We start from the raw sequence: 19,583 nt of genomic DNA on the forward strand, positions 1-19,583 counted from the left end.
TGAGGTTGTGGGAGCAGAGTAAAGGACCTGAGTCCCCTCACATTTACATCACTGTAATTCCACTGTCTTCAATAGAGCTGCCCCTGATTCACACTGGAGTGAAAGAGAGGAGAATCAGGTCTGATATCTCCATTAACATGTCAAAATAGCCCTTCAGCAAACGGAGTGGCCTCTTCAACAGGCTTCACTGAAGGGAGATTAACTTGGGAAAGTCTCTGGAGAGCTCCGGTTTGAGGAGGGGATGGGATTCCAACCCTATCCAGCATTGCAGACAGCTGGAGGAGACACGCCTGGCACCTGGGTGCTGGCTATTTACAGGGCATTTGTAGCCACAGTCACTTGCTTACTGAGCTGGAGAAAAGGAGTCCAAGTGTCGGGAATGGGGGAAGCCAAAGCCATGTGGAGGTGAGTGCTGCTGCCTTTCTGACACAGCTGGAATGACTCTTGTGACTGTATAAACCTATTTAATTCAACCTGATTGCTCTTGGCTCATCTGCAAGCCAAGCCTGAGAGGGACTGTTTGCTTGTGACATCGCTATAAGCGTGGTCGTGTCATAAGCTAAAGGTTGTGTGTTCAACTGAGGGTGATGCAACAGGAGCAGTGCTCTTCGTTTCATGCCAACAGCCGCAGTAATAAAGAGCACCAGCATGTAGAAAACTGTTATATAAATGCAAAATGTGATATAAAAGCAAACCTTTCCCCAGATAGAGCTTTTCATATTTTTCCATGAGACATCAGTAGCACTTTAAAGACTATTAAAATAGTGATGCTGAATCTCTTGGCATCAAGGATTCCCCAAACCAGTTGCCATTGCTATGAACAGTTGGGAGATCACTATGGGCTGTATAGTGAGGAGCTCTTTCAAAATGTTTCCCTCCCAGTGATGGGTCTGCCTCATTTTATACACAATATATTAGCACAACTGTGCCCAGCAAACAAAGACTGAAGGATTTTTAAAGTTTGGAAGAACTTACTTCACTGAATGCATCTCCCAAGGCATTGTGGTTCTGGAATGAACATTTTAATTAACTGATCTATGACAAGACAAAACAGCTAAAGAAGAAACCAAATTATAGGAAGAATCGTGATGGGATTCCCTGCTGAGCATTGCAAAGAGAGCTACGAAAATTTTCAAATGGTCCATAACTGTCAGACATAAATCTGAGAATCTCAGAAGATGGGACTGTCACAGGTGAGACATGGCAGTGAACATCTCTCAGGAAATGATAAGAGAAACAAGGGAAATATAGTAATAATAGAGGAGAGTCACTGGGACGAAGGCAGGAGAAAAAATACAGAAACTAAGATGCTACAATAATATCTATTTTGTCCCACCATAACCCCGTTGGCTAATGAGCAGGAATGTATGTAACTGAAAGAAGAATAGGGCCCATTGTCTACTAAATGCTATGTTCACAGCACATAGCGAGAAGTTAGATACAAACATAAATAATCTTGCTGGAAGTTCACAGTGTAACGTGACTTTATTTCTTTAGAATTCAGAACAATAACACAAGAACCAAAAACAGAGAGAGAGGAAACAGACTACTCCCTGAGGCAGCAAGGCACAATTCACCTTACCTTGCTTAAAACTAGCTCTTTCTGATTGACACCACCTGGTGCTCACACACTTTGCTACAGAGCCCCCTAGCCTGCAAGCAAGACCTGGAACCACCTAGCCCCCTCTTATAGTGATAGTTTGCAATTCCTCTGCAGTGCTCAATACGCCACATTAAACAGGGTTCATTCAAATGCAGTAGAAAAAGGAGGACGCATTTGCTGAGCAAGATTCTGGAGATAAGATTCAAGAGGATGTAGCTTAGAACACCCTGAGCAAAACCAGGGTGCTTGTATTTGGGAGACAATTTCATTGCTCCTCCAGCGTGGCAGTAAAGCTGCACTCTCAGCTGGAGCCCTCACATCTCTCCTCTGCGTAACGGAGAGCACGTTAGAACATTAAAACTGAGAAGACTCAGTGCAGAGCATCTGTCACGCTGAATCTCCTAATCCCATGGTAAAGCAGAGAGCGCTTCATTAAACAAATGCACAAGGAATGCTTTCCCTGAAGGGCTAAGATTCCTCCCCCCAAAGGATCAAATAAGAGACCAGCTCCCGTTGCATACAGCGATCCCTATTCAGGCTTCCCCCCCGAGGCTGACGAGACCATCAGACTGTGCAAGGAGCTTTACTGGGACAGGAGTTCACTTCCTTGAGAAATTCAGTCCCTGAATATAAGATTAAATAAACGCTCTGCAGATGTGCCAGAAAATCCGTTGGATGGGAATGCAGCCACTCTTCTGAAGAGTGGAAATCAATCTAATTATCTGAGCTCATTCTTCCATCAGGCAAGGAAACCTGGAAATGAAGTGAAGAGCATTGTCCCACTGGGGCTTGTGAGTTGTTCACTCAGAGGAGACCTCTGAGCAGCTTCCATTTCTACAAGTAAAGAGAAAGTGCCTGGGCAGCATTTTGATGATTGCTATTGTATTTTTTTCCCCCAAACAGGCATTAGCCGTCGCTGCCAAGCAGGTAGATTAGCTCCTGCAGGGTGCAGCTAAAGAAACTCACGATTTGGGGATCAAAGCTTCAGGAAGCAAGAAATCTGGTGTGTTTTGCAGTAAGTTCCACCTGGACAACTCAGGGGTTTAACCAGGACAATCATCAGCTTTCCTAAAGGGGCACCTGGGGGAAGGACTCTGCCTGAGTGTGTTACATGTCTCAGAACAGCCTAAACGTATCATACCCATGGACAGAGATGAGGTCCATTATTATTATGGTAGCTCCTGCCCCCCGCCCCCCAAACCAAGGTCTGAGGCCCCAGTGAGCCAGGTTAGACAAGACCAGCAAAGGAAAGACAGGCACAGAGAGATGAAGTGGCTGGGCCACCCAGCAGGTCAGCAGCAGAACCAGGACTAGAAGCCGTGTCTCAGTGTAGTGCCGTATCCACTAGATCCCACAGTCTCATGAGCGTCAGAATTGTCCTGCTTAAACCAATCAAACACTTGTCAAGCGGGTTCGCAGCCATCCCTCCTGGATGGATCTCCCCAGGCTGTTGGTGAATCAACGTGTGGTGTGTGGAGCACTTGCCAGTGGTCAAGAGCAAGTTGGCAGGTCATTTGGTGTGGGCTAGCTTCCTTATTTCCACCTAAGAGAAACGGAATAGCTGTGGGGGGAGATGAAATGGAGAGCACAAGCAGACTGCACCAACTGGCCCACGGATCACTTAACACGCAGAATGCTGCTGAAAATACAGGAGGGATAAAATCCTGGCCCGATTGCAGCCCAGGGCAAAACTCCCATCCATTTCAATGAGGCCAGCATTTCACCCTAAATACTTTCCTAATCTCACAGTTCCACATCAGCAGTTGCTGTGGTTGCGGGGTGGGTTTTGTAGTGGAGCGAATGGGAGGGGAGGTCTCCCTGGGACTGACTGTCTCTTATGATGTGTTCATCATGCTGGCAACCTTTGAGAACCCCCTGCACCTAATCAGTGCAGACTGAAGTTTTTCAGGGGCTTTGGAGTTGTCAGTATGTGATCACCAGGGAGTGAGGAAGGGGAATGGTCTCAGCTGCAGGAATTCATGAGCCACACACGCAGAGCAGATGTACATAAATAAATATTTGTGATGTGTCTCAGTTACTGTAAATTCTGTCTCTAATCTTTAAACTACTTGTATCCAACATGTGGGTTAGAATAGCCCACACAAAGCCTCAGGGCTGGAACTACAGTAAACAACAGCCTTTAGCTTTTAGAAACCCACTACTGATGTCTCTCTGGCTCCAGGAGCATTCCCCTTATTAGGGTGGAGTTGCTGATGAGCTCATCAGTCTCCCGGCTGGGAATGTGAGCACGAAGGGACTTAGCTCCTTAGCAACTACAACTCTACCTCGATATAACGCTGTCCTCGGGAGCCAAAAAACCTTACCGTGTTATAGGTGAAACCGCGTTATATCGAACTTGCTTTGATCCACCGGAGTGTGCAGCCCCACCCCCCCAGAGCACTGCTTTCCCGCATTATATCCGAATTCGTGTTGTATCGGGTGGAGGTATATCGAGGTAGAGGTGTATTACTCCAGGAGTTGGCAGAGCTATCACTTCATACCAGGGGCGGCTCTAGGCATTTTGCCACCCCAAGCACGGCAGGCAGGCTGCCTACGGTGGCTTGCCTGCGGGAGGTCCTCGGTCCCGCGAATTTGGCGGCAGCCTGCGGGAGGTCCGCCGAAGCCACGGGACCAGCGGACCCTCACGGCGACCGGCAGAGCGCCCCCTGCGGCTTGCCGCCCCAAGCACGCACTTGGGGTGCTGGTGCCTGGAGCCGCCCCTGCTTCATACACCTTAGCAGAGCCGCTCAGATGTCCTCACTAGCCTTCTGGCAGTTTTTATTAGGAAGTAACATGAATGTCAAGCACTAATTCATCATTAATCAGTTAGCCACTAAAGATAAGGCAATAATTCTCAACCCTGAAACAACGAATTCTAAGAGAGCTGTGATCGGCTCTGTCACTCATTAAAAGATCATGAATGAATGTAGAGGTCATTCATACGTTGTATGTAATTACATCATGCCCTAGTCAATCAATGGCTGCTGAAGTTACAGAAAACACACTGCTGGAGAAGGGAAATAGATTTAGAAAATGATTAGATTAGTGATTAATTGATTTTTTTGTAGCATTTTACTATTGCGTGTGTCCCTCTGTAAAGAAATGGAAATGTCCAGGAGCTTAAATGTTAGACTTGCTGTTTCCCCACAGGTGTGAGTTAGTTTGCGCTGATGTCAATGGAAACTGGATATACAATACTACAAACTAGAACTCTCTCTTCACCCCAGTGGAAGTCTTTTGCACCTGCACTGCACAGGTTTAAATGACTACTCTAAGATCAAAGCAGCAGAGATTCAGGCCTTATATTTCTGGTGCAGCTTGGTTTTGTGCTCTGTGTTGTCTGAACTTAGCTCACTGTCTTTTATTTTATGTGTGCTGTGGTGTTTTATGTACGAGGTGCTGGGTTATGACACAATAGGACTCTATGCTTGTAAAACTAAACTGGCTTTTTATTAAGAGAACTATTTACAGAGATGCTGCAACTGCAGCTAGCATTCCAGCCATGTGTGCACAGACTGACTTCCTTGTGTCTTCTCCAAATTCATTCTTCCTGCAACCTGAGCTTCTCCCTCCAAGTTCCATGCAGGATGCTACATGCAGGAGTGCTAAATTCTTAGCTGGTATAAAGCAGCACAGATCCATTGGCTTTTGTGGAATGACATTAACTTACAACTGCTGAGGACCTGGCCCTGAAAGTTGTTCAGTGTCAGTGGCAGCCTCCCTTTGTCTACAGTTGCTCAGTACAGTAAGTGATCCTTCCTGAAAAGCAGTAATCATGGGATAATGTAACATCTTCTAAACCCTTAGCTAGCTTGCATCATCTTACTGAAAAACAGGGATCTCGGGGGAACTCTTATTAACTTATTTATCTGCATTATTCAATGGAGATTCACTTAGCAAAACTTGGCTACAGTTTATTTGGCAAGCTCTGATAGCAACCGAGATCTTGGGGGACAGGAGCTAGCATTGATTCAGTTGCTTTTGAAATAATCCCATCCCAAGAGTTTTATCTGCAGCACCCTAGTAAGGAATCATTGGCACCTAGCAAAATAAGAAGACACCCAGTAATGGATCAAGGTCCTCATCCAAAGCCCACTGAAGTCAAGGGGAATCTTTCTATTGACTCAGTGGGATGAGAATCAGGATCATATTGCAGTTCTGTTCCATTTGATATGGGTTCTTACCCTCCCTGTAGTGTCTGATACCTTCAGAAATTCATTGTCATGAGCAGTCGCTGTCACATCTGGCTCTCCCCAGGGGAAACTGTGGGGTGATATTTTCATTTCTGCTTTATTTTTGTTTACTATAGTGATATGAGCACTGCTGTTTCCATTAGCAAAGGCAAGGTGGGAAACGTGTGCTATGCACACGGAGTGTAAGGGGGAGAATGTGGCTGATCAGAACATTTCAAATTTGACAATTTTCCCACAAGAAAAAGGGACGCACTTTTTGCAAAAAGAAAACAACAACCCAATAAACTGATGAAAAACATTCCCATTAACCAGCTCTAGTGATGAGGTTTGTAGTGGTCTCCTGAGCCAACTGCCTACTATCACTGACAACCGCGTCATAAAATCCTGTTCATGCACATATCAAGCTCCATCTTAAAACTGGGTGAATTGTTTCCCCTGAACTACTCCTGTGGGGAGGATGTTCCAGAATCTCACTTCTCTGATGGTTAGAAACCTTCTTCTAATTTCCATCCTAAATTTATTCAGAGTCAGTTTATACCCATTTATTCTATATGCATTTGAGTGATGGTTCCAGAGCCTGGGACTAGCCCCTGAGAAAGGCCTGTCTCCTGCTTGTTAACTCTACTGGGCCTGAATACTGAAGCTGTTGGCCACAGATATTGTAGATATCCTGGGTGCAAATCATTGAGCTCACTGAGGAGAAGGACCAAGGCCTTAAGCTGGATGTGGTACTCTACAGAAAGCCAGCTCAGAGCACAGACCACACTTTGACGTGCTCCAGGTAGGCTGTGCTGCTGTTGTGACATTCTATCACATTCTGTGTAGTTGGAGTCAACCTCTGTACTGTGATGCTGTCTTACCGAGATCAGCACAGGATGGCTCAGTCCCCACACTGAGCTGTCAGCATTTTGGGGCCCTCGTGACCATGGTTTAAACAAGCCAATAGTTATACGGCTGTGAAGAAAAAAAAAGAGTTTTAATTGAGTAAAATACATACAACCAGGTGTTTTGGTTTCCTCAGTTACAAGCTCTGGCAAGGAGGGGGGTGTATTTAAAATGAATTTCTAAGGCTAAAAATATCTTCAAAGGGTATGTTAATTTTGCATATGCTATTTAAATCACTGGCTCACATCTCCAGCTGTTTTGAGTATTGAACTTGGGTAGCTCTTCTCTGAAGTCTTTTTTCATCCGCTGTAACCTTTCCAGAATCTGTGGTTTTTGTTTGAATGTACATACACGCCACCTGCCCACAGTGCAGGTAATTCTACATGCTGCATTCAGTGCAGTAAACTGGAGAGACCCACTCTGCTGCTGGACTTCTGCCTGCATTATTTTTACTTCTGTAAGGGTTTTGTTTGTTTATTTCCTGGGGGACTGTTGGTTTAAGCTTAGAGTATGTTTGTTGAGTGTATTTGCCTCTTGCACTTTCTGGAAATCCCCTCAGGCCCCCTCCCCCATTTGCTGATCCTCTTCATTAGCTCCTCTTGCTAGGCCATGTGCTGGGTCTGTGACTTTCATCCATACATGTTTTCAGGATCTGGCTCTTTATTTTAATCAGCTTGGGCTAGAGTGTCAATCCCTTGCTCAGAGTAATGAGCAGTTACTCACCCAGGTAGTTCCATTGAAGCAGATGGGGGCTACTCATGTGAGAAAATGATCCCACCACTCTGAGTGAGTGGTTCACAATCTGGCCCCACTAGCTAATATTAAAAATCAACAGTGCTGTTAGAAGTACCCAAAGGTCTATTTCAAATAAATCCTTGTCCTGATCCCAAGCAGTTCCAAGCTTCACATTTTAAAGTGCATCAGAAGCAGCATCATTTATTAGAACAAATTGCTAATGTTGTGTAATCCAGTGCATGTAAACAAGTTCCGTCCTCCCCGGTGCCTTTTTCTATCTACTTTCCAGGCTAATTGGGTGCTTCCACTAAAGCCCTTTTGATAATAAGCCCTTCTGCATGCCTGGGTATAGACAGATGCTGATATAATATAGACAAAGAAGAAGAAGGTGATGACGTGTGATAGGTTTGCACTGGCTGCCAAGAACTGGGGCATTACAGGAGACAGTGTTGGAGCAGATACTTTCGCAGATTCATAGATTTTTAAGGCACGAAGGAACCCTGTGATCATCCAACCTGATCTGCTGCATAGCACCGGCCAGAGAATTTCACCCAGTTACTTCTGTACACTGAGTCTGAGACAAGGCTGGAACTGAATGGATAGTGTCCAGCATGGCTGTACCATCTTCTGATGGAACTAAATGGCGGAAGAGTCGCAGGAGCAGAAAGGCTGCCAGAGCGGAGGTCATGGCAGTGCCTGATGGCTGCAACCTCTGTGCCAAGAGAGGGACCACAGAGGGGTACCACCTGCTGAAAAGTTGGCTGAGGGATGCACAGCCTCTGCAGCATCTACACCAAACTAAACCTGCACTGCCCTGGCATATTCCATCCAAGGAAGAGCAGTGGCAGACCGACCCTTCTGTAGGGGTGAATGCCCCACTGCTAGGAGAGAGCCATGCTGACTCAGGGAGATGGAAGTGCCTAGCACATTTCTGGCCTGAGCTTTTCAAAGATGTCTAAGGGATGTGGACACCCATTTCCCATTACAGGTAATGGAAATCAAGCCTCTAGCTCCCTCCTCTCACTTTGAAAATCTCAGAATGGGTAATGTATAATTCATTAACTTGCAGCCCCAGACATGGACGGGTCAGATTTAACCCTGTGTGTGTGTGTGTGTGTGTGTGTGTGTGTGTGTATATGCCATGCTTAATATGATAGCCACCCTTTTGACATATACACTGGGGATTGAACTGGGGACGTCCACAGGTAAAAGCAAGATCTGTTACAGCTTGAGTTAAAGAACCAAGCCTTCTTAACCACTGCTGTAACAGACTCACATTCTCTGTGAATTTGGCACAGATGGGGACTTGTAACCTACACTAACCAGTGGGTTGCATTTACACTCCATGGGCCTGATCCAATTGCCGTTGAAGTCAACGGGAGCTGGATCAGGTGCTATAAGTCTTCAGACCATACGTGGTTGAGACCGAAGCACCCTGCAGCCATCCTTCCCAAGAAGGGTATGTTGTAGTCCCATTGGACTCGCGCCTCAGCAGAATGAACCCTGAATACCAACTGCCTGGAGTGTGTGTCTAGATGTCAAAGAATCTGAAAGTCCCCCTCCCCGTAAACAAATGGATTGAGAATCCTCAGTAAATCTCTTTGCTTTTATTATGTTTGCCTTTTGAATGGGCATGTTCAAATATTCAACCCCACCACCCATAATCTTCCCTGCCACATGGCTTTGGCTCTTGGGTAACCTAAAAGGCTTATGGGGATGCAAAACCTGTCCATCCAGTGCAATGGTGGTTTGGATAATAGACTTTATTTATTTGTTGCTTAGTCTCAGCATATAAAATGTCACTCTGACTGCTTTAATATGGCCATAAAACAGAGACTAGCTTTGAAGCCTCATAATTCTTAAATATAGATATTGTTTAAATATTTAATGCCCACATTAATGATATTTTAATCCTCTCGGAATGTGTGAAGTTGCAGTCATTTGCATTAATTCTGAGTTGTTGGCCGTTTCATTAAATCTCATTATGAAGATGCAATATACAATGGTGCCTTGTCAATGGGGGTGTTTGTTAATTCCCACCTCAATGCCGGTGCCAACAATGCACCCCTTTAAAAACAGCCTTTAGTGCAGTGAGATAAAGCTCGTAACGGCGGCTGTGGTTGGCACTTTCAAGCAGAGCAGCAAAGCTTTGATCATTTTTTTTTTAAATAAAAATTGTTGTTTAGGATCCTGAGTCATTAGCCGCATCTCTGGGCATTTACAACTGACAACAAAACACTGGTAAAATAGGTTCCTCCCCCCGCCCTGCTTGTAGTCAAGATCCGAGTTCGGATTTGTGTTTCCCTGGCAACAGAGGATCAGATCCCAGCCCGCCTGTAGCATGGCGGGGCCCAAGCCGAGAGTTTGAGCAGGAAAGGACAGGCTTGTGTCACACATGCCATGATACAAGACTTCCCCCTGCAGTGTAGACAGAGTGTCTATGCGATCAGGGGAGCAGACCACAAGTGAGGGGACAACCCCACAGCAGGGAAATGGAGCATGTCAAGAGATACTGAGGTGTAACTGCTTGGGCATGTATATTATATTCTTCCTATTTGCATTGGGCTAGATGATGTCCTTAGGAGACAGCCCATAGCTGCTAGACCTAGGAACACACCAGGTAAGGAACTGGGGCTCAGGGAGCCTCTCTCTTTCCCCCATGTTTCCAGGGGGTAGTACGTAAGTTGACCGCTTTCCTATTCCGGCAGTCAGTTGCTACCCCTCCTTCCATCCACACGGATTCAGCTGCATTGCTCAGTGAGTGGAGCCAAGGCTGCTCCTACTCCATGCCCACTTGTTCTGGTGGGGGCAGCAACACATAGCCACACTTACTCCTTCCTCACCGGTTCAAGGTGTGTAGGTATTCATTGTAGAGGAGTAAGGGTGGATCTTCGCCCCTCCCCAGGGGCATAGGCAACTTTTTTTATCTGGGGGGAAGGAGAGGGGCTAGAGTTAAAAAATAAACCGAGCTGTTAACTATTGGTTTTGCATGATCTGGTAATTCAGTTTGTTCTTTTCAGCCCAGGAAGGGCACCGTCCTCTGATGGTCTCAGCTGTTTGAAATCCCTCTCCTGCCCCCAAGGAATCAGCTGGCTCTTTGTAGCAGGGCCAGGCTGGAGGTATCCCCTGCAGCAGGTTCTGACTCCATTCTTCCCTGCCTGGAAAATGGTTCAGCAAGCAAGCTCTGCTCTTTTTATGAAGGGCCATCAGAGTGCCTGGATGAAGCTCCGTTGTTTGTGCTTCTCCCACTCTATCTTCAGCCAGGCTGGCTGTTTCCCTCTTTCTCTCTTTTTTGTGCATGAGGACTTCTGATCCTGGGATAGGTCCAGCCCGAGGCCACGTCTCTGGGGCTGTATCCCAGAGCTTCCTGATTGGCTCTACTCCTCCCCCACCTCCCAGCACTTCTGCTGCACATGCTCCACATACTTTTTCCGCAAAGGGAGCTGGGAGGTGAGATATGATGGAGCCTGTGATTTATTTATTTATTTTTGCTGTTCTTTTGCCTCTGACTCCAGTCCCATCATGCCTGGGGGTCCCATCATGCCTTCAGCTATCATCTTCTTTGTAGTATTTCCCTTGTTGTGATCTCTGGGTGAGAGAGGAACCCTATGGAGTTACCTAAATAAAACATAAAAGCAATTGTTTTCCAAGGTAATCCACAGATCAGGTTTAACTGTTCCCTTGCCTCATTGTGCCACATTCAGGATTGTTCTACAAAGAATGCAGTGACTATATAAAACCAAGAGGCCAGCTAAATGTTTCAGTTTTCCAGAGAGTTGTGTGAGTGTGTGTGTGTGTTTTCTGCAATCCTGCACTATTCTTACCGAGTAGTGACCAAGCGAAGTACAAAAACCAAGTGTATATTTTCACGGTGCTAAAGTGAAAATGCTTGAAACATGGCTAAACTACCCTTCCAACAACAAGTGGATTAACTCCTGCTGCTTGTAGTGATGAACTGTCTCTTCCATCACCTGCAATTGGAACCAAAGGCCAGTCACCAGATATTGTTAGCATTTCTGAGACACCTCATTAACTACAACTTACGTCTTTCCCCATGCGTAACTTTGGAAATAAAGGCCATTCTTTCTCCTCATCCTGATCTGATTATTTCCAATGGCTCCATTATTCTGAAGCTAGTGACAGCACATTTTGTTTCTACTATTGTACAGCTTTTAGGTGCAAACGACTTTTGACAAAGTACACCGATTAAGCTTTCACACAGTCTGGATTCCCTAAGTGGAAAAAGGCTTGAGCCAAATATGAGAGGCACCAAACTTCTTCATGTCATCACGAAGCACTTGATATCCAGGCAAAGGCCACAGAGAATGTTGGTGACAAACTAAGTTTCCAGTACTCTCAAGAGAAAGAAGGAAACAGGAAGATATGAATGAAAATACTAAGTAGCACATGTTATTTTACCAGACAAGGACTTGGACGGCCATTATACTGAACAAGCTGAACATATGTCATTAAGTGGAGATGTTGACTGAAACTTTATTCAATTGCTTTGTTTGCAGGCAGAATATGATTCAGACCTTTCAAAGTGGCTGCAAAAGAGACTACTTCCCAAGTTCCAGCAATTCAAGAGGAGATAATGGAAATCATGTCTTTTAAAATTCGGAGGGATATTGCTGAGAAAATTTCTGGACAGTGGTATACAATTATGGTAGATGAAACAACAACCTTCTCCAACAAAGGGCAAGTGGTTTTATACCTGCGTCATGTGGGTGATGACATGAATGTTTATGAGGTGTTCACTAGATTATGAAATGTAGCTTGTACATCGGTGGAGGTAATGGCATCAGTAATTAAAGATATATTATTGCGTCTACATCTGAGGAGCAACAGCTGTCACATGCAATGCTATAATGGTGCTGCCAATATGGTAGTCTTAATTTTAGGTGTAGCAATCAGACTCAACTGAAGGAATTACAAGCAACATATACTCATTGCTATAGTCATACTTTGAATTTGGCAAGCCAATGAGACTATTAAAAATCTGACTATCCTCAGAGATACTCTTGAAACTGCTTACTAAATCAAAACATAATTAAAAATACCCAAACAAGATGATCTATTTGAAGACATAAAATCTCAAGTGTTAAGTACATCACCAGGCGCCTGTGTCCTCTACCCAACATTAGTGCAGAAGCATTGGTTTCAGTTTCTGAGAACTACCTTGTGCGGTGTGCAACTTGGGAGGTTGGGAAGAATGTAATGAACAACCCTGAACTGGTGGCATAGTAGCTCATATGGAAAAGTTTAACTTCTTCTTTGGTATTGAACAAGGTAAAAAAGTCCTCAGTGTGTTAGAAAATCTGTCCAAAACTCTGCAAAAGTCAGAGAGCCAGTCTGGAATGGCAATGACACTGAATTCACATCAGTCCATCCAATCAGATGAATACTACAACTTATTCTGGGAGCAAATCCACAGAAAAGTTTAAAGTCAGAGACATTTGGAATGCCTAACCTTCCAAGGAAGAGAAAAGTTCCCAAGAAAATGCAAATAGGGACAGATGAACCCAGCTACTCAAATTCAGCAAAGGAATTTTATAAGTACATTGACTTTGAAGTAATTGATTTTACTATTCAAGTATTCCAGTATTCAATCAAGATATGAACAGAAAGGCTACAAAATTATTTAAAAAGTTGAAATGCTTATAATGCCAAACATAACAGAAACTCAAGTTCAAGATATGCTTCTGGTGTATGGTTCCTATTTCAACCAGGATCAACTGATTCGTCAGCTTCATCTGCTGCAAGCCAACTGTCAGCTCACAGAAAGATCACTGAAGTCAGTTCAGAAATATCTCAGTTCACTCAGACAAACTGAATGTCAGCTGTTCTCTGAAGTGGCAAAGTGGATAAAATGATTTTGGTGAAACCAGTGTAGTTTCAGTGCTCTGCATTGTATTAAAACGTGGCTTGGATCCACAAGGGGACAATCACAGCTCAACTGGTGTCAGATTTTACATGTACACAAAGACAAAACCGATGACTTACAGCTTACAGATGATGCAGGAAAATTCATTTCAAGAAACCTAGGGCGATGGTCGTCGTTTGTAACCTTTTCAGATGTGTGAGTCATTCTTTCCATTCGTTTTTTAAAAAGCAACAATTTAATAAGTAGACTAGAGCCATCACTTGTCCACTTTTAATGAAGTGAGATAAATGAAACCATAGCACATACAACCCCATAGATGCAAGTGCCCTTGAGTCTTGGAGTACAAGGGAATCTGTGGCCACTTCCATCCAAGCTGAATTTGCACCAGTATAGTCCCTTAACTCTCTTGTGAAAACCAGGTCTCAGTCTCTGAGGTTTGCTCTGGAAATGTTCTACAGCTCACCTGGGAGGTCTTGCAGACCCTCACCTCTGACCAGAAGAGACTGCTACTCCGTCATTGTCACTGATCCCTGTTCTGATCTCAGCATCCTTTGTTTTCTCTGGCCCTTGAAGTCATCCTCTCCAAAGGGTACTAACAATCACAGAACCTCTCTCTGTCTCTCTCCGCTCTCTGTCCTGTGGTGTGTAGGAAGAGAAGATACAAACATTCTCCTAATTTGAACACCTCCATTGTGAAAACTGATACAAAGAAAACATTTATCTTCTCCATAATGTCCTTATCCTACTTAATTGCCCCCATTAGCCTCTGTTGGTCAGTGGACTCACCAGTTCTCTGGCAAAAACATCTTGAGATTTGTTTTTATTTGTTCTTCCTGCTCCCTCTTACCCTCCTAATTTCCACCTTGCATCTTGCCTACTTCTTCCTATTGGCTTCACTCGGGCTGGATTTCCAATTGCAAAGGACACCTGTTTGGCTTGAACAACTTTTTGAACTTTACTATTCAACCATGCAGATTTTTTTCTTGTTTTCTTGCTTAGGGAGCATACATACCTTCTGGGACTCCACTGTGGTTGTTTAGGTAGCCACCATGTTGAGTCTAAGTATTTAAATGTCCTCATTTTCCACATTAGAACCTCTTTGATGGGTATTTTTTTTAAATGAGGAAGCTATGTAAAGGGCAGATGCATTTGATCCAGATACTTCTAGCATCTTCAAATTCCAGATCACAATTGAACAGTCTTCAAGATGCTCCAGAATTCCAAAAGTCTCTGAAGTGATATCGTTTAAATGAGCCTGGTGTTATTTTCAGCCATGCTATAGTAACGTGTGCTGCAGTATGTTGTTTAAAATGTGCCTAGAATGCAGACACTGCTCCCAAAAAAAGAATGAAAACTATGTGACCATCGAGTTATTTTTATTTGGAAACTATCCTGTGGGTTAAACAGAAAGGCCTCCGTCTCGGCAAACTTCTCCTTCAGCTTTGTTAATGCCCCAAGAATCTCATTGGATATGCTGCATCTGACCAGGAGAAGTGATTCCATTTCTGGCACGTTGATTAGCTCTTGACAAAATCTCCAAGCATGACAAGTTATATCACAGAATGATGCAGTCTAATCCATCCGATGAGAGCTCACAAATAACAGGCAATGAAATACAGGGAAAAAAAATCCAATATTCATTCACTGAGTACGATTTGGTTTATATTACTGTGGCGGAATGAGGCCCTGTTAGTCTCATGCCGCTGGACAGATAAGAGTATGGGGCTATTAGAAATCATTGTGGATGGAGGCGAGGAATTACCATTCCTGACTTTTTTCATTGCCACCTTTCCAAAGGCCAAAGTAATCTCTCTGAATGCCCTGATCTCCCAGGATTGGACCTTTGCATGCATGATACCAGTGTGTGTGGGGGGTATTTTTGATGGGAAAGGTTCACTGGGCAGAATCAGGACCAGGATATCTATCAAATAATGATGCAAACCTAGAAAGACATGGGGAAGAAGGGGAATACAGCCCTGCTTCAGATAGCTTGAGGGGTGGATTTCCCTGGCCTCTTCCCCCTAAAAATGAAGCACTGAGTAGCACCGGCCCAATTAAAAGCATCTAGCATTCCCAAGGGTATTGGGACTAGCCATGGAGCAGTTACGAGAATCCCGTTTGCAGTAGAGCTACTCATTCCCTTAATGGAAACAATTTCTCTGCTGAGGAAATACTTAGTGGCTTCAGAGTAAGACCCTTTGAATTTCCACCTCTGGCTACTGCTCTAAGACGTGTGGGTTGCCCCTGGGATTTGGACTGCATAAGCTCTTTTACCATCAAGAGCCAGGACATAGGAGAGAACAATTGCTACTGTAATCCCTGTGAAGGCAGCTGGTCACCATATGCCACGTGTTTTTATTGGCTGTCAGCAGCCATTATCCTGTCACTAAAGGGAAGGGAGGGGCTGCAAGAGGCATCAGTCTAGTACACCCAGGTTAGAAAGCAGAATTCTCCAGACATGACTTTGGCACCATCCAAGACAGCACTGAGATCTCCAGCCAGCTTACTGTATGGAGGGGCTCTGCATCTGGAGCTGCTTGCCTGACCAAACTGGCCACCAACAGAGTCAAACTGTTGGAAAGCAAGGCCTGGTTCTCCCCTTGCTTTACCAGCTGGGAGTCACTCCAAGGAAATGGACAGGCGCACATTGTTGTAAGACAGGGGGAGGACCCAATTGGGCCTGTTCTTCCTAATAAATGCCCCCCCCCTTTCTGGGAGGTCGTTTATTTGATTAAATGCGGTGGAATGTGCAGACGGATCCGCAGAAGGCTAGAGCCAGCGCAGTCCCAGGCTTCCCTCCCTTGGTTTCCCCACAGCCTGGCTCCATAGTCCCGGATGAGGCTGCCCAGGGACCCCCTGCACCCCTCTCATTTAAGCATCTATGTAGATACTTACATCACCTGCATCCCGGAGGGTCAGAGCAGCTAAAAGTGTGGGGTGGGGGTCCCTTTTGTGGAGAGAATTTAGTGGAACAGGTAAAGAGCTGCAGGATGAATTATCCATCTGAAGGAATTTCCACAGGGCCAGAGCTGGGTGATCTGCATGCTATGAGCCTATCCCATCACTCCCCACCCCCAGCCCTCACAACCCAAGCCCCCACCTGGTTCCTAACTGTGAAGGTGTCTAGCATCCCTGCCATGTAGTCAGAGAGATTCCCCTCCAAGCACAGATCTGGTATTGGCCATCCGGCCCCTCTCTCTGTATAGATGTCTAACTATAACCAGAGGCTCCCGCAGAGTAAAACAGAAACTCAGACTCCTGCTGAGGCACCTCGCTGTTCTTTATGGCCTCGTTCAAACTGAAGCCACTCCATCCTTCAGGGGTAGGGATTAGTTCAGACACCTTTGGGGTGGCTAAGTGATTGTTTAAACCTTTAAGACAAGAGTCCAAGTCGGGACATTCTTGATGCCGACAGACAGTTATGGTTAGTTCTTCAGAGCCTAGAGACAGTGGCTGGGGAACATCTCCCCAAAGGGGCAGTGGAGCAGCAGCAAGTGAGGTATCCACGTCCCTGCCAATAAATTCGAGTGAAGCCGCTCAGCAAAAGGAGCATACGAGCACGGTCAGCAAACGCAAGTGGCCTTTGCAAACCTATAGCCTGAGAAGCTGAAGGAGACTCGGGAGTATAATAAGGCAGCTTCTCGCCACTGAGAGCGTGAACAGGAGACAGAGCCCAAGACAGTGTGAACGCCTCCAAGAAGGCAAGAAGCAAAGCGTGGCCTTTCTGTTCAATCCATGGCTGTCAACTGCCACTACCAACAAGTAGGCCAGTTAGTGTCAGCGGTGACGGGGACATGTGCCGTCACCTTGCCCTGTAACACAGCCTACCCAGCAGCCGTGTGATACCACCTGCTAACATTCCAACCACGGTGACCAAACTGGGGCATATTAGAAAGGCTCTGTAGCCATTAAACAATATCCAGTCTCCTTACACATAGTCCTGGGGCCTTCAGATTCCTTCAGGAAGGGGAAGTCTATTTTTTTTCTAAGTCACCCATGGTATGGAACATTAAGGGGCCAATAATCGTGTGACTCTTTTTTACCAATCCTTGGTCCCTGGGCTGTAGGCTTTGAGAAGTTTCTAAACTCTCAGCATGTGGGATGTTTTTTGTTTCTAAAGTAGAGGCCATTCTTTGTCTGCCAGATTTGCTGTTGCCTGTTTCCCTGCTAGACACAGCCTGATAGATGGTTGCTGGCAATACCAGAGTACCAGACAGACAGCGCATAACACACACAGAGAGAGCTATTTATCAGCCTTCCACCAGGCAGGCAATCTACTTGCATGGTTGCCCAAATCTGAGCAAGGCTGTTGACTCATCTCTAATTATAATAACCTTAATTTCCCCTTCAGATCTCTTCTATAGATTTCCATACTAACTAGAAGAGTTCTTCACTCAGACAAATGCATCAGTCTGACTCTTCACTGGGGCGGTTATCATCTGCATTTATTCATGTTCTATTGAAATGTTCCAACCGAATAAGTGTCTACAAATAAACCATCTTGTTCCTTTTGATCCCAAAGCTCAGCGGAGAGCGGTCATGTTAGAATGATGGTACCAGCGCATGCAGCCAACTGGAAGAGAGCAATACTGGGATAGCAAGAGCAGAACAGTTGGATCCTTGTGCTGGGGGTAAAGTTCGCCAAACCTGAAGACGTTCTTAGCTTGGAGCAAAAGAGCTTGGATTAAAGATAGATCCTGCAGGTCCTGGGTCCACTGGAGACAAGTAAGCAGTGCCCGTCACTCCGAGCATTTCCTTATGGGGAATGGAAACAAATGGGTGTGATGCTTGGTATATTAAGGAGGGTTTGAGTAAGTCATTTACATCCCTTGGTGGAGTGTTTACCCCATACTTGCCCTGAAAGGGTTAATCTAGGCTAAGAAGGTGGTCAATTAACTGGACAGGCCACATCTGAGGGGAATCAGGTGGATTACCTAATCCCCTGACTGAATAATGAGGGAGCCCAGCTGAGGAGGAAGGAACTGGGCTGAGTTTATAAAGGCAGGAAGTTGCTAGCAGAGGGGGCAGCTTGGAAACAGGCTGCAGCCACTGCCTAGGAGAAGGGAGGTGTGTTTGGTATTACTGAGGTAAGTAGTTTTCTCCCTGTGGGGGAGGGAGTTGTGGGGCTGGCAAACCCAGAGAAGGGGGGAGGGCCAGAAGGTTAGGAAAGGCACAAGGAAAAGACAGCAAGGTTCAGAGGGGGAAGACCTTGACTGCTGACTAGCGGATCCCTGAGGTGGAACCCAGAGTCGCGTGTGGGCCTGGGTTCCCATACCAGCTGCTGGAGAAGTGGCACTGGTTGGGCTGTGAATGGAAGATTGCCTGCGTCTGTTTGTTAGAACAGGCTTTGATTCCCTGCAGGGGGGGAAACTCGTCTAGTGAGGTGGCTGGAGGGCCGAGGTATGAAGAAGCTCCAGAGTCCCCACAGAGCAAGACCAGCAGTAGGTGTGCAGTAAACAGAAGAAAGTGGCCTGGAAAAAACTACTCCCCAGAGCAGCCAGGAGGCGGTGTCCCTAGCGGTGAGTGCACACCATGACAGTTCCCAGTACTGAACTGTGTGTAGCCCTGCTGGGGCTCTCCTCGGCCCTGTCTACATTAGGGGTCCTAAGGCTGCTAACAGCTGGGTCAGATGCCCCCCTTTCTGGAAAGCTGGGAACTCAGTGGCTCCTCTGGGGTTTTTGAGCCATGCTGATGAAATATTTCTGGATGGAATTACAGCCATTGCATTAAAGAGGACAGAGACAGCCAAACCTCTCCCCCCCCCCCTCACTAGGGCAGTCCACATAGCTAGCGCCAGTGGATCTTAATTCAGCCATCGCAAGGATGGAAAGTGTTTGAAAAATGCCCTGTTGTACATGGGTCTGGGAGTCCCAAGAGCCTGCAAAGAATCATGCTCTAGTTTCCATGCACTGGAATTGAGTTCATGCGCCAGAGATGAGTTTGCAGCTTGCAGTCTATTTCCAGACTGCTCAGTCGTTATTTCTGAAGGCTTTACCTACCCAGGGTAATTTTCCCTGGACCATAAACCTGGATGGAAACTTGGAGTAGGAGAGGAGCACCCTTAGGCCCTAATAAACTCCCCACTCTATCTGTCTACATGCTTGTAGGGCCTGTGAAAGGATGCAGGGCCAGAGCCGCTGAACCACCATTCTGGTCACTGCAACTCCAATTAGTTTGCTTGGGAATAAACCTGATGATGGCAGCCAAACCTAATTGCTGGCATGGGGATGGGCTGGAGAGAGCTACTAGGCTAATTAACCCATTCCAGGAAGTAGTAAAGGCG

General features: G+C 45.7%; 1 long non-coding RNA gene across 3 annotated transcripts in view; it reads left to right on the top strand.

Annotated features, from left to right (window-relative positions):
* Window positions 1–19,583, top strand: part of LOC123354914 — a 302,765-nt gene that overhangs the window by 178,733 nt on the left and 104,449 nt on the right. For all 3 annotated transcript variants that reach the window (XR_006574960.1, XR_006574961.1, XR_006574962.1), the window contains 2 exons: window positions 17,823–18,025; window positions 18,662–18,819. This is a non-coding gene — a long non-coding RNA (uncharacterized LOC123354914). The remainder of the gene's footprint in view (window positions 1–17,822; window positions 18,026–18,661; window positions 18,820–19,583) is intronic.

This window comes from Mauremys mutica, chromosome 22, assembly GCF_020497125.1.
Source record: "Mauremys mutica isolate MM-2020 ecotype Southern chromosome 22, ASM2049712v1, whole genome shotgun sequence".
NCBI lineage: Eukaryota > Metazoa > Chordata > Testudines > Geoemydidae > Mauremys > Mauremys mutica.